The following is a 14,837-nucleotide window of genomic DNA, read 5'->3' on the forward strand; positions in this document are numbered from 1 at the left end:
CTTAGGACAATGACCATAAGCAGTGAAAGATACTTCATTACATTTACTGATGACTTCAATAGATTTGGATATATGTATCTCATGAATCAAAAAAATGAAGCCTTTTATATATTCAAGGTATTCCAAAACGAAGTACAAAACCAACTAGGAAAATGATTAAATCCATTTGATCGGAACGTGGTGGTGAATATCTAAGCTATGACTTTTATGAACATCTTAAGAATTATGGCATAGTGTCACAACTCACTCCACTTGGAACGCCACAACATAATAGTTTTTTCGAGAGGAGAAATTGTACTTTTGTTGATATAGTACGATTGATGATAAATCTTACTCCCTTCCTCATTCATTCTTGGGTTATGCCCTCGATACCGTGACCTTCATTGTAAACATGGTCCCAACAAAAAAGGTTAGTCAGACTCCGTATAAGTTATGGCATGGAAAGATTCCATAAATGTCTTACCTAAAGATTTGGGTTTGTTAAGCCTATCTTAAAAGAGAGACTTCTACCAATCTTGAAACCAGATCTGAAAAGTGTATATTTGTGGGATACCCCTAAAGAAACCATGGGCTATTACTTCTTCCAGAAAGAAGAGAATCGTGTATTCTTAGCTTTGAAAGTAGCGTTTCTTGAAAACGACTTTATTATGAATAAAGTAAGTGGGAGCCCCATCGATATCGAAGAAACTGAAGAAACCGAACCTATAGTTGAGAATCATAGTCAACCAGCTATTATGGAACCTGAGACTATTATTCAGATGCCATATAACACACCAACTGTACGATGCTCAAGTAGACCTTGTCAGGGACCAGTCAGATTTGGATTTTTCGTTCCTGAAGAGGAAGTCTTCTTGACAGATCAATATGAGTCCATCAACTTCAAGGGACCTACTATAGATCCAGAATCTGAAAAATGGCTTGAAGCCATGAGAGCTGAAATTTAGTCGATGAATGACAATCAAGTATGGGACTTGATTGACTTGCCTCCTAACAATAGGACTATTGAAAGAAAGTGGATTTTCAATAAGAAGATCGACATGGACGTAAATGTACAAACATTCAATGCACAAATTGTGACAAAATAGTATACTCAAATTCAAGGTTTTGACTATGAAAATACTTTCTCGCCAGTTGCCAAGATTAAATCTATTAGAATTATCATGTCCATAGCCACGTATTATGACTTTGAGATATGGAAAATAGATGTCAAAACCGATTTCCTTAATGGATCTACTGAGGAAGATATATATATATATATATATATATATATATATATATATATATATATATATATATATATATATATGGAATATCATGAAGGTTTTGTCAACTCAAATAATGTAAAGAAGGTGTACAAATTGAAGAAGTCGATTTATGGATTGAAACATGCATCAAGGGCCTTGTATCATATTTTTTATGAGAAGATATACAATGTTGGTTTCTCAAAAGCCCCGATGAACCATGTGTATACATCAAAGCAAGTGGGAGCAAAATTGTTTTTCTAATTCTATATGTCGATGACATATTACTGATTGGGAAAGATATCCCAATATTGAAAGAACCTAAAGCTTACTTTAGTAAGTCCTATTAAATGAAAGATCCAGGGGATGTTGCATACATACTCAGTATTAGGATCTATAGAGATAGATCCCAACGACTCATTGGTTTGAGTCATATTACATACATTGACAAAATCATGAAGAGATTTTAGATGGATAACTCAAAACGAGGAATTGAACCCATACTACCTGGCACCATTCTTTCTAAGACATATTGTCCTAGTACATATGATGAACTCAAAATAATAACTCACATATCGTATGCTTTAGTAATAGGTTCAATTATGTATGCAATGACATGTACAAGGCTGGATGTAGCTTCTACATTGAGTTTAACTAGTTGGTATAAAGCAAATCCTAGAGAAAACATTGGATAACTATAAAGAACATACTTAAGTACTTGAGAAGGACTAAAGATATGTTCCTAGTTTATGGAGTAGTTAGTGAACAACTTGATGTAAGATGTTACACAGATGCTAGCTTCAACATTCATCAAGATAACTCATGATCACAATGATGATACATGTTCACCCTGAATGGAGGATCCATTGATTGGAGGAGTTCAAAGCAAGAAGTAGATGTACTTTCTACAACAAAATCAGAGTATATAGTTATGTTGGATGCAGGTCAAGAAGTTGATTGGATGAAGAAATGCATTGGTAATCTGGATGTTATCCCAAGCATCGAAAATACCATTGAGATGTTTTGTGACAACACTAATGCTATTGTTATCGCAAGATACCAGATGGTTACCAACAAGACTAGACACATTCAACGGAAATTCAATTTCATTCGTCAAGAATTGGAATTGGGAAATATACTCATCGAGAAGGTTCATACATATGATAATCTAGTAGATCCATTCATGAAGCCTCTTTCGCAAAACAAGTTTGAAGGCCATGCAAAAGGAATCGGACTTCGATTAACTAGTGATTGGATTTAAAATATGTATTTTATTAATATCTAGATATTTTGAACTATGTAGCAATGACATGTAATCTCTTTTCATATATGAGATATCTTTTTGTATTAATGTTATTGTGGTCTATGTTAGCATGTTTTTAATCCTTGAATAATTTAACTTATTCTAAATTATCCATAGTCAGTCATTGTTGTAGGAGAAACTATGAATCAAGACTAATATGAATCATATTGGTTGATTTCATGAGATGAAATAGAAAGGCGTTGCATCCAAATTTATATGTACTTGTTAGGAAAACAACAATTGGGTACAACCCTCTTCAAGAATCACTTCATGGATAGTTATCATAAGTGAATCTTGAACGATGGTAAATACCTTTAAGTCTTTTAACCTATGATACATATTAGGGACTCAAGTATAGGGATTGTTGTGCTTTGACATGGTTAAAAAATGTTCGTAACCGTGCAATTATAAAATCGATCGTTGGGTATAACATGAACTATACAAGAGAACGTATGTAGTCAAGATGGGATTTGTTCCTGTTATGTGTTGAGATTTAGAAATCTAGGGTGCCTTATTAAAGTTGGACGACAAATGAGAATGATTATGTTCCATGTATCATGTCCAACATGATGTCTGAAACAAAGAGAATATTGATATGCTTACTTTATACACAAATTGTAGCTTTGAGCTACTGAAATTAAATATTGATTAATGACACCCATTCGTGTGTTGTTAGGGGTAGTGGTCCCTTGCTAGACGTCAACTACTATCTATATCAATCCATAATGAATCTTATGCAAGTGGGAGATTATTGGATCTATATACTCAAGAATCACTATTAGATTATATTGCTAATAACAAATGATCATATAGGGTCACACCTTAATCAAGTTGGCACATATTGACTATTTAGTATTAATATGATTAATAAACCAAATATAATATGTCAAAATATCGTAACTAGCTATTATGTCATAAGGTATGATATAATTAAGTCATTTACAAGTTTTTGGGCACATTGTATACCATTATACATGTATATGAAATGCTAGTTGGTTAATAGAAAAGGACAAAATTGTTTCCCTCTTCTTTGACCCATCTTACCATAGATCATAAGATGAATGGAAGGTTGCTTTCCAACCTCCCTCTTACACCATATTACTTGTAAGGCATCACTTTATTACATTAAATGGAGTTATGGGCTCTAAGTGGTGCATGTAAGTATAAAAAGAGGAGTAAGGCCTTCAGTTGGGCTACTTCTCCCCTTTGAAAGAACCAAGGTCGAGAGCATCATCATCTCTCCCTCTCTTGTCCTTTTGAAGCTGGTTGCAAGTAGTTTGTTTTCATAAGTGTTTCTCCTTTAGTGTTAATTTGAGTTAAGCACTTAAAGGCTTAAGAAATCACTCATACAAGAAGGGAACTAACATTCCTTGTGCCTTACTATTAGTGGTGGATACTTGTAGAAAAGATCAAGCTTCTTCTCTTTTTCCATCTACATCAACATCCCAATTCCATGTGGGTTCAAAGGCTCCAAAGTTTGTCACTCTAGAACACCCTATGATCGTTTTAATATCATTATAACCTATGTAAAAGTATCCTTGATGGTTTTGTTTTAAAATCGTGTAAAATAAACTTGTTATTTTATTAATGCTCTTGTTGTTGTTTTTAAGAAAAACTATCTATTTCATGTATCAAAACCCATCACGATGTCATTTTACCACAATAAGATGTTGTTTTTATGTTTTGCATTCCCGGATACGAAATAGTCCCCATTGAAAATATGCCCAATGCGAAATAAGGGTACTTAGAAATGAGTATTGAAAAGTGATGAATATTTCACAATAGACTCACTACGAAATTGTTTAGCCGCTGCGAAATTGATTTTTCCCTTATATGATGTTGTTTTTGTGTTTCGTAATCCTCACTATGAAATGAGGGTTGAGGACTTATTAAGGACGACTAAGAAATGAGGACTAATAAATGAATACTAGGAATGAGGATGAGAAATAAGTACTAAGAAATGAGGCCTTTGAAAAGGGTTTTGTTATCGACGCCTAAATTACACACGATCAAAACCATTACAAAGTCAAAACCACTTTTACTTGTTTTAAACCCCAAATTGATATGACATCTATACCTACCACATTTTCTTTTCACTTTTTTCATTCCATCTTTTCCTTCATGCGCCTTATTTATTTATTTATTTATTATTATTATTATTATTATTATTTTCTTTCTTTTGTAAATGTAATGTTCCTATTTTCTCAATTAGTTAACAAAAAAAAATAGAATGCATATAACAATAAGAAATCTCCAGAAAAACCCTAATATTTTACCATAATTTTAAAAAAAAAATTCTAAAACTAAAATTTGATTACGAAAAAACATGAATTACCGGTAAGAATGACGATTTGAACATTTTTTCCCCGGTTTACCGGTTTCATTACTTACCTAGATCCACTAAAGTCCAATTATTTTACCATAATTTGCGAATAAGTCGCAAAACTAAAATTAAGTGATTATTTGACCATTTTCTCCATGTAACATACATTTTACCGATTTCATTCCTGACCTGGAGACCTAGTCATTAAATGAGATGATAAGATGGATATGATGATTTATATAATGTTATCTTTACCGTAAAATGTGATATCCATCTCATCGACTCATTTATGGTTATGTATCCATGTCAGCAATGAAACCGGTAAAATATGTGTTTCAAGGAAAATGACGGGAAATTAGTTGATGAGATGGATATACTGGCTTACATAAGATTAGATAGACAATTTAAAAATTCTTATAAACTTAAAAAAATGACGAAGTTGTTGCTAGTTTATATAATTATTGCAGTCTTTGGTGGATGCATTTTATATTCCAAAAAATATACAATACACTAGGATATTAAGTTTGATCGTAAACATAACATTATATAACCTAACATTTCCATTTCATCAACTTATTTAATGACCAGGCGTCCAGGTCAGTAATGAAATCGATAATATATATGTTACAGAGATAATGAATAATCCCACGATAATGAAACACATGCATTCTCAAAGCTAACCTTAAACACCTTTAATTTTCTTTGTTTTTTTTCTACCAGCTGATAATTTCATTGAGCATAAGAGGACCATCTAAAATCAACTTTCCAACTGTTCGTCATCCAGACTTACGAACCCAAAAATCAACTTTCGATTCCAAAATTGATTCAATCACAAATTTGATTTCGAATAAAACTCTCCTTATCTGATTTCGATTCACGCATTTAACAACCAATTTCGGCTTCTAATCGCTGAATCACAATCAAAAATTCAATTTTGACTTTTTATTTGACTCTGATAGAAGAGATGCCACAGTTCTTTGCTTGGAAAACAAATTTAAAGGTTTAATGCCAATGAATTGGTGGTGGGGATAAGTAAAGCATGCTTTGAGTATCATCTTCCTTAAATTAGAGATTTTGGGTTGATGTTTCAATGGAAGAAGATGAAATTCTAAGAAGCTATTTTTGTTGCCCACCAAGTGTTTGATAAAATGCCCAAACCAGTTTTTCTCGTGTTGCAGCCTTATTGTTCAAGATAATGTAGTTTGCTTAGTTTGGATGTTTCTTGTGCACACCAACGATGTGTTGGTGTGCCATTTCCTTCCCTTCCTTGTTAAATATTGCTTCATAGTTTTAGCTTCATCTCGAGGCTTGTTCTCTTGTATGGCTTCTTCTTCCACAAGTTCGAGTGATATTTGTCTGTGCCCGTTCAGAAGCTTCCATTGTTGCCCAAATGGTGAAGTGGGAAGTAAGGGAATTGGCCGTATGATTTCACACATCAAAAGACATCATTTACCTACTGAAGACCGTAAATGTGTGTTACGTGAAGCTGTTTCTAGTGATGTTGGTTTATTTATGGCAGTGGAAGAAACTTTGAAGGCCTTTGGTCAATGGATGTGTGGGAAATGTATGACTTTGCAGGCTCTTAGCCGTTACTGTCATCACCCGAATGGTCGTGCGAGGTTTGTTACAGGGGATGACGGCTCGAGTCGTTACATTGTCGGTATTCTAAAGCCGCCAGCTAAAGAGTCGGTGACAAATGCTCTTGGAACAGACTTTGACTGTGTATTTGGTTGCATCAAATCCTTCCCTAAAGGAACTTCTTGCGGGAGAGATGGCTTGAGGGCTCAACACTTACTAGATGCCCTTTGTGGAGAAGGTTCTGCTATTGCCATGGATCTCATACATGTTATCACTTCAGTGGTTAATTTATGGTTAGCGGGAAGATGTCCAACCATTTTGGCAGAGTTTGTTGCGTCCGCTCCTCTCACGCCTCTACTTAAACCTGACAACGGGATCCGTCCGATTGCAGTAGGCACTATATGGAGACGCCTGGTTTCCAAGGTTGCCATGAAAGGTGTGGGTAAAGAAATGGCCAAATACCTTAATGATTTTCAGTTCGGGGTTGGTGTATCCGGCGGTGCCGAGGCTGTGTTACACAGTGCCAATAGGGTGTTGAGTGAACACCATGCTGATGGGTCTCTTGTAATGCTGACTGTGGATTTCTCGAATGCCTTTAACCTGGTAGATCGATCAGCATTGCTCCACGAGGTTAAGAAGATGTGCCCTTCCATTTCTTTGTGGGTGAATTTCTTGTACGGGCAAGCAGCGAGACTTTATATCGGAGACCAACATATATGGTCTGCCACTGGGGTGTAGCAAAGTGACCCCTTGGGCCCTCTTCTTTTTGCCCTCGTTTTGCACCCGCTTGTGCACAAGATAAGAGACAATTGTAAGCTCCTTCTCCATGCTTGGTATCTAGATGATGGGACTGTCATTGGGGATTCAGAGGAGGTGGCTAGTGTGTTGAACATTATTCGGTTGCATGGTCCAGGTTTGGGTCTTGAGTTGAACATCAAGAAAACAGAGATTTTTTGGCCCTCCTGTGATGGTAGGAAGCTTCGTGCCGATTTATTTCCAACGGATATAGGGAGACCTTCTTTGGGGGTGAAGCTCCTTGGGGGGGGGGGGGGGGGGGCTGTTAGCAAAGACGCAAGGTTTATTAGCGGGCTGGCCATGAAGAGAGCGGTCAATGCTGTTGATTTGATGGGCCTTCTTCCACAACTATGTGACCCGCAAAGTGAGCTCCTTTTGCTTCGATCATGTATGGGCATTGCAAAACTTTTCTTTGGTTTAAGGACATGCCAGCCGGTACACATAGAAGAGGCAGCTTTGTTCTTTGACAAAGGATTGCGCAGGTCTATCGAGGATATGGTGGTATGTGGAGGCCCCTTCTTTGGAGACATTCAGTGGCGCCTGGCTTCCTTACCTATTCGTTTTGGTGGTTTGGGTTTGTACTCGGCATATGAGGTTTCCTCCTACGCATTTGTAGCCTCGAGGGCCCAATCTTGGGCATTACAAGACCACATCTTACGTGACAGTGGCGTATGTGGTATGGACTCGGATTACCTATGTGCTATGACTCGTCTTCGCGATACAATTCCGGGATTTGACTGTAGCGGTTTCACTAATAAGGACATTGCCCCCCCCCCCCCCTAAATCCCAAAAAGTTTTGGCGTGTGCCCTTTTTAGCAAAATCGTCCAAGATATGGAAGTCGACTTCGACATGACTGTCAGACAGAAAGTAGTCTTTGAGTGTCTGCGGGCACCTCATGCTCAGGATTTTCTGCTAACTATCCCTATTGATGGTCTTGACCAGCATATGTCTCCTGTGGAGTACCGAACTATCCTTCGTTACCGCCTCATGATTCCCATATTCCCAATTGACGAGATATGCCCAGTTTGCCGCAAGGCATGTTTGGATACCTTTGGGGAACATGCGGTTCATTGTAGAGAGCTCCCTGGTTTCAAGTACAGACATGATGTAGTTCGGGATGTTCTCTTTGATGCTTGTCGGCGTCCTGGTATTTCTGTGAAGAAAGAAGAGCCGGTGAACTTTTTGACGGACCCGCAGGATGGAAGGTCCACACTTAGACCGGCTGACATTTTTGTCTTTGGATGGATAGGAGGGAAGCATGCGTGCGTGGATCTTACTGGGGTCTCTCCTTTCGTTGGTTTGGGGAGCGGGGGTTTCACAGCTGGGCATGCCGCTTTGAAAGCCGTTGCGTGCAAAGTGGTAAAACACGAGAATGCATGTATAGAAAATCAACATGTGTTTGTACCTTTTGCATTCGATACATTTGGTTTTCTCGCACCAGAGGCGGTGAAGCTCCTCAATAGAGTCCAACGGGTCATGCATTCTAATGTCATATCTCCTAGATCCACAAATGTAGTTTTCAAAAGAATTGGTTTTGCCATTCAAAAAGGGCTAGCGGCGCAGCTTGTTGCCCGTTTGCCTTCAATCGATATGTATTGAACCTTTTGTATCTTAATCTATATAAACCTTGATTGAATTAAAAAAAATGGTCAAATCATCAAAAAATATTAGTTTGAGACTTATTCGTAAGTTATGGTAAAATAATCAGAAAATAGGAGAAAGGTTGGTCTATTTAGTGGGTTTGATTTTTTCGACATTCAACCTTAAATTACCATCTTGTGTTGTTTAAGTTCCATAAGCTCTGTTTCATTTGTTCGTTAATATGGGAACTAGAAGAGAGAGTGCTATCGTTTTTGAGAAATCATTTGGGGTATATCTATCACGTGCAGTTCTTCCTGCGTTTTCTTCAAACAGAAAGATAAGACGAAGGTAACCCTGATTTCTTCAATTTTGCTTCACTCACACACAAACACACACTCCAAATTTTCCGTTTTGATCTAAAAAGAGGTTTTGATCGCCAATTTTAAAGACCTTGCTTTGAATGTTGACTATTGGTTTGTATCAGTTCTTACAACTCTTTGCGAGTTAACCTCTCAATCTCAAGTCTTGTGTTAATTACATTTTATCCTTAGACCCAATTTCAATTTTAATAGCCAACTTAAACCCAATTTCATCAGACTGAAATATTGCTTAACCATTTAGGCTTTCTTATACCTGTAGTTTCAATACATATTAAGTGTTTGATGTAAAGCCTTATGTTTAAAGATGCTTTTGTCCATTATTTCCTACATGTTTTTTTTAATGTTCTGTTGCTTTCTCTTTCTTTTCTGGATTTTTCATCTTCTTCTTCTTTGTATTTGTGACGCTGTTTGTACATACGTTAAAAAGATGTTAGTAGCAAAATAATTGGCGAGTTGGTAATTGTAGGATTTTGTTCTTTTTTTACATAAGGACTAATGGGTTACTTCTCTTTTCCCTTTCAGTATCTGAAAGGGATATTCACAAGATTACAACGTTGGATTAAGTGAAGAGTTGATGAAAGTTATTAGACCCTACAGATAGTTACAGCCCGAAGACAACACAGGTAGTCACCTCTTTACTTTTTCACCAAATAGACTACGATTCAGTTATTTTGAACATTTAAATTCAATCAACATAAATGAGGGATGATATAAGTATAATCTGATTCTATAAAAACTGATGCAAGAAAAAAAAGATTCTTGATCCTTTTGTATTGGCTCTTTTAGGCCAGCTTCAATTTGGACTTGTCGGGTTCATATATTCATGGTTTTTAGAGGATAAATTAGTAAAAAACCATTATATTTGGATAAATTGACAATTTAACTATTAATACTTTATTTATTCTATTCACACTATAAAAGTTTCTATATTTTTTCAAATTAGCCATAAATTGTCTGAAATATAATTTTTTTTTTTTTTTTTTTTTTTTTTTTTTTTTTTGTAATCTCACTTTATGGAGGAGCAAAATTCCAATTATACCATCAGATAGATATATATATATATATATATATATATATATATATATATATATATATATATATATGTTTGTCATTATATTTTAACTAATGATACAGGTTCGAAGTTATTCTACGAACATTGTCGGTGGTACTTCAAAAAAGTAATCTTGATCATTTCTACCAATTTAAAGCCTCAATTATTTATTTATTTTTTATTTTTTAATTTTTTTTATTATTTTTAATTTTATGATTTTGGTTGGTAAAAGTTACTAATACAGTAAAAAAACAAGCCATTTGGTCGTTTGGGACTAGATGATGTTGTCAAAGCTGTAGCAGGTAGAGTGGAGCCACATAATCAAGTTTGTAAAATTTAACCCTTTCATAGTTATTGTAAAACTAAATTACAAAGATTAAGTTATGTTTTTTATTTTTTCCTTGATAGGCACAAGCCAGGATAGACTACTTACAATCATTGAAAATGCACGGTTGTAAGGTTTTCCTGATCATTATAAACTTTCTGGTCCTGTTATCGAAAGGTAATAATACCATTTAAATAACAAATTATAAAAAATATAGATAGAAAAAGATTATCTTATCTGGCTAAATGCAACAATATCAATGTACTTTCATTGATGTATAATTTTCATACCCAATTTTAAAGTCGTTTTTATTGCTACATCAGTATATTGGATTATTGGGTATAAATATAATTGACTAGATTTTCCATTATTGGGTATAAATATAATTGACTAGATTTTCCAAACCAATACGTTTTCATAAAAAAAAATTAATTGTTTAATGTCATAATAGACAGAAAAGGAAAATAGGATTTTATAGAACACATAAAACAAAAGTACATTGCTATTCTTTTATAATTAAGTATAAAAAACATTCTAACATAGCTTACCATATTCTATTTATGTTTCATTATTTTTTCCTTAATATGAAACATAAATAATAGGTTGAATGTATATTTGCTTTTTATTTTGGTTTCAGGTATTTAAAGACTTGAATTGTAGTTGCATTTTTGGTATCAAATGTGTTGGGGTATGCATTAGGGAAGGCAGTCAAAAGGGTTTGTGCAACTCAACTAGTGTTGCAAAACTCGGCCTACTCGGCCGAGTACTCGGTCGATTATTCGGAATCGGCCCTCCATCAAGGCGAGTAATGTGAACTCGGCAAAAAAACTCGGATTAAGTCAAACTCGGTCAAAAATCGGTCAAAATCGGTCAAAAATCGGTCAACATCTCTCTAACTCGGGCCTACTCGGTATTACTCGGTCTTACTCGGGCCAACTCGGTCAAACTCGGTCAAAATCGGTCAAACTCGGTCAAATGGTCAAATTGTCATAAAAAGAGAAAAAAATCAAGAATTTCAAGATTAATATGTATAATACACTTAATGATTTATTATTTAACACACATGTGATTATTACTACATATATATCTTAAATTTTCCATAATTATTTATGAAGTGAGACATTTGCGTGTATTTCAGTTTTTATGTATTCACATGTATCTAATTTTGTTATATATTTCAATCAAATTATGATTTTAACTTATGATTTTTATATATATAATTTTCCTAAAAATATTTCTACATGAATTACCGAATCCGAGTACTCCTCGAGTACTTGCTACTCCCCAGTAGGCCGAGCAGGTACCGAGTAGCGAGTTCTACAACCTTGAACTCAACCGTTGACTCTCCCAGTCAAATTCTCTGTTTCCTTATTATTTAGGTTTGTATTTATGAGATTTTTTCATCAATTTAAATGCAACTTGCTTATTACACCTTATTATTTAGGTTTGTATTTATGAGATTTTTTCATCAATTTGAATGCAACTTGCTTATTACAGATGAGTGGTTGGAAAAGAAGTGTTGATCATTTCTTTGAATGGCTATCAGCCATACACTTCACTGGGGGTGGTTTTTTATGATGCAACAACAGAAAGCTATCAAATAATCCTTTCTGAAAAAGGTTTATACTCGCTCATTTTTTCCCTTCAAAACCAAACTTCACTCACGTTCTTCAAATTCGTAGTCTCAGCTCAATCTCCCTCTTTCGGGCATTTGCCTTAAGCTTAGCAAATGTCCGATAAGACGAGTTCGCCACGAACTCGCGGATATCCCTCCTCAGAATGCTCAAATACCGACTCATACGTGCCTGCTCGGTAGACACGTGCTCAGGGCAGAACAACACCCTCTCATGGAACATCCTCGTAATCACTGTCTCTGATTCTGTCCTCTGCTTGAGGGATAGAAACTCATGGGCCAACCGTTCCCTCTCCACCGGGGGAACATACTCATCTCGAAACATCGCAGTATATCTCTCCCATGTCACTGCAGCGTGCTCTGCAGGAGTATAACTGGCTGTCACAAACTTCCACTAGTCCTTCGCCCCCAAGCGAAGCTGGTTTAGCGCGAACCGTACCCTCAAGTGCTCCGGACATGAACAAGTGTAGAAACACCCCTCGATATCAGAGATTCATCTCATCGCAGCAATCAGATCTTGAGTCCCATCAAACTCTGGTGGCTTCGTGTTGCTGAACTCCCTAAACAACAACGAGTCTCCTCCCTATGGCCTAGCAGCAGGAACAACTGCAGTGGCGGCAGTTGCAGCAGCCTCAGTAACAGCAGTGTATCGCTCGTCAAACATCTCAATCAGGGTGCTCTTAATAGACCTAAACATCTCAGGAATCTCCGCTTGAATAGCTGCGACCACCTCCTCATGAATCATACTGCGAATCTCATTATCACTCGTCCCACTGCCTCCAGAGTTTTGGCGTGTACCCACCATGATGTCTCTGAAACACCACACAAAATAATCGGAGTCTCGCTCGAGTATACTCATACTCGATCACCCGCCCCTACTTGCTCCTCATCATCCTAGGGATTTTTACTTGGACTGCCTACATATCCGGTGCTTTCAGTAGTACGGGCCCAATACTACCTTCCACACCGCATCTGTATTCACCCAAAGTCCTCTTCGTAGGATCCCAGATCACAAGTAGTCTATATCTCACCAAGCACATACTATTCTCTCAGTAGACCTCTCATAAGCTCATCTCTGCTATATACTCATACTCGAAGCAAATCACATGTAGCAGTAACTCCTAGGCTAAGGCATCACAAATCGGGCCACTCTAGTCCTAAAATATGAAATACCTAGCCTACCCTCTAGCATGCATAATATCTCATAAAATATCTCATGTAAATCTCATAACACAAAAGTAAGGGTATTTTGGGAAATCATCGTTCGGGCTCTGGCTGATTGCACACACTGCTCCAACTCATTTTCTTTTAAACTCTTTCTCATTTTGAAAAATTATCCCTTTTTGAAAAAAGATTTCTAAAATCCTCAGTTTGAGTCCAAACACGCCCGAAGGTGCATCCGAATCCCTCTAACCAAGGCTCTGATACCAACTTGTAACGACGTAAATTTTCAAACCAAAATTTTCAATTTTAAAAACACATTCATTACAGTAACAAAATCCCAAAATATCAAAATGTCAAAACATCAAATCCCATAATCAAAAACTGTATATATAGAAATCTCCAGGATCCTCTAAATCATAACTCAAACTCTGATGTGCGTGTGCAATCATGCCGGCGCCTTTCCGTGATCCAGAGAAGTGCTTGAAACACAAAACATATAACACGGTAAGCACGAGGCTTAGTGAGTTCCCTAAATACCACATACAACTCATTAGCCACTCGAGGCTATAACTCTGTAAGACCCTTTTGGTCAATGTGTCTCAGTGGGACCCTCCAGTCACACAACTCTGGTTTACCTTCCAGTCCTAACTTTGGGACCCTCCGGTCCTAACTTTGTGGACCCTCCGGTCCTAACTCTATATACTCAGAATAACACATAGCATAAATCACATATACATAATGCAAACATCATAATACTCAAATAAACACATAAGACCCTCTGGTCACCCTACTCTGGATACCACTCTAGGTATGTATAGTGAGAAGACTCACCTCGTAAGCTAGTAAGCAAAAGTGTCGTGCTCGGAATCTCGAACTAGACACCACCTAACACGTAGGATAATCATCTCTAATTAGTACTCTACTCATACTCGAATACTAAAGGTTGTTCTCTCTTTCACTCTAGCCCTAGGAATGCGTAAAAGACCATTTTACCCTCCCTGGTCTCCATTACTCATTTTGACCAAAACCTAAAGTCAATAGAAGTCAAACTCGAGTCAACAGCCCAAGTTGACCTGAGTCGCCGAGTGCACTAATGCGACTCGTCGAGTCCCAACATTTCTCAGTAGTCTCGTGAAGGTCCAGCTCGTCGAGTTAACCCCTAACTCGCCGAGCTATTGCATGGTCCATCTCATCGAGACAAACCCTAACCGACTCGTCGAGTCGGCTCATCAACTCGGCGATTCCATCCAATCTCATTTCGTATTCAGACGATTTCAAGGCAGAAAACCCTTTCACACTCTAGATCCAAGCTCTCAAGGCTTGAATATCACGTAAAGTCACGAGTTTTACTTTCATGCATGGCACTTAGGGCTTGAAATGCCAAGAACATGCTTGATTAGGGGTTTCTCATTCAAGGATCTAATATGGCTGAATAAAGCAGGGAACTTTAGACTCTAGGGAC

General features: G+C 36.8%; 2 long non-coding RNA genes across 2 annotated transcripts; both read left to right on the plus strand.

Annotated features, from left to right (window-relative positions):
* Nucleotides 1–9,078: 9,078 nt before the first annotated feature.
* LOC145135698 (uncharacterized) lies at nucleotides 9,079–10,490 on the plus strand. Its single transcript, XR_013719977.1, has 3 exons — nucleotides 9,079–9,170; nucleotides 9,725–9,825; nucleotides 10,337–10,490. It is a non-coding gene; the product is annotated as an uncharacterized LOC145135698 (long non-coding RNA).
* LOC145135697 (uncharacterized) lies at nucleotides 10,491–11,571 on the plus strand. The gene is made up of 3 exons (XR_013719976.1): nucleotides 10,491–10,578; nucleotides 10,662–10,755; nucleotides 11,216–11,571. It is a non-coding gene; the product is annotated as an uncharacterized LOC145135697 (long non-coding RNA).
* Nucleotides 11,572–14,837: the final 3,266 nt, after the last annotated feature.

The sequence above is a fragment of the Lactuca virosa genome, chromosome 9 (genome assembly GCF_052849685.1).
Source record: "Lactuca virosa cultivar CGN04683 chromosome 9, Lactuca_virosa_CGN04683_v6, whole genome shotgun sequence".
Taxonomy (NCBI): domain Eukaryota; kingdom Viridiplantae; phylum Streptophyta; class Magnoliopsida; order Asterales; family Asteraceae; genus Lactuca; species Lactuca virosa.